Consider the following 1,350-nt stretch of genomic DNA (forward strand, 5'->3'; position numbering starts at 1 on the left):
TAGATTGTTACGGCTGTGGAAATTCGCATTACATCATAAAGGGCCCTCAGGTGAGATATCTCCATAGGTTCATGTGTAGTTAGCCCAAACCCGTTGTATCGAGGGAATTTATGTGATCCATTCGGGCTGCGATCCTCCAGTTAGTCGTTTTTCTTTCTCTATCTTTGATTTTAAACGAACAAAAACCGCCAAGGATGCTGGTGGGCTTTTCCCGCCATTCTTCCCCGCGCTTGGTGTGAGGGAAGGGGGGAAGGGCGGCTCGCCGCCGATTGGTGGATGGAAGCGTGAGGCGGTCGGGGTGAGGGAACTCCCCTTTTCCAGAACCCTCTCGAAGGAGGGTGGAGCCAAAAACGGGGCGGAGTGAAGGGCGGAGCCCCGCACTATAAAAGTCGGACACGCGCGGGGCGCGTTCTCTCCGTCTTCCTGCATTCTCTCCCTCTTCCTGCGTTCTCTCCCTCTTCCTGCGTTCTCTCCCTCTTCCTGCGTTCTCTCCCTCTTCCTGCTCTCTCCCTCTTCCTGCGCCCTCCCTCTTCCTCTCGCTCTCTCCCTGACTCGTGAAACTCGCCTCCGTCCGAAGTCATTGTTGGGTCATCGCCGAGCTGTGTCGTCGTGGTCGAGTGTCTCTGTCTCGGTGTGGAGCTCGTGAGCTCGCGGAGCCCGAGGAGCTCGTTGAATTCGAGCTGTGTCGTTGTCGAGTCTGGTCGAGTCGGCAGTGGAGGACGGCGAAGGCAACGGAGCTCGGATTGGAAGTCGTCGGAGGAGGACTTGACGGCCGCACCAAGGGAAGTCCTTTCTTTTCTTTGGGTTTGTGTAAATGACTGTGGGTGGCGCCTGTCCGACAAGTAGAACCGTTTAAGTGTTGCCGTGTATTCTCGTATTCGGTTTTAACTCTTCTTTTGCTTTATATGTGCATTTTGATTATTGTGACTGTAAATACGTGCCTTCCGTGCTGGTCTGTGTGAATTAAACGGGATTGTGTGAACTTGTTCCCCATTTCGCTGCGTCCTTTCCTTTGTTTGACTCTCCATCCTGCTTCATGTAAGGGGTTCGTAGTGGGTGCAACATCCCGGTAATTAATCGGAACCGTCAAGGCCGACAATAACACCGCTCGGTTATCACTGTAGCACGGAACGGACCGCTTAAGCGGTTCGTGTCCGGAGTCGGCCTGTGGCGTGGTACGATCGCCCGGTCGACCATTCGCGCAGGTACTTAGGTAGATCGAATTTGGTGAACAACCCTGTCCTGCGCGGGTGGGAAATTGGCACGATCATGGTGAGGTTAAACCCCCACCTGTGACTAGCTCCCGGCGTTGTTCCGAGAGGGTCACGACTGAATTGTCCGTCCGGTGGG

This window comes from Eptatretus burgeri, chromosome 3, assembly GCF_056783735.1.
Source record: "Eptatretus burgeri isolate ZD-2024b chromosome 3, Ebu_testis_v1, whole genome shotgun sequence".
Classification (NCBI taxonomy): domain Eukaryota; kingdom Metazoa; phylum Chordata; class Myxini; order Myxiniformes; family Myxinidae; genus Eptatretus; species Eptatretus burgeri.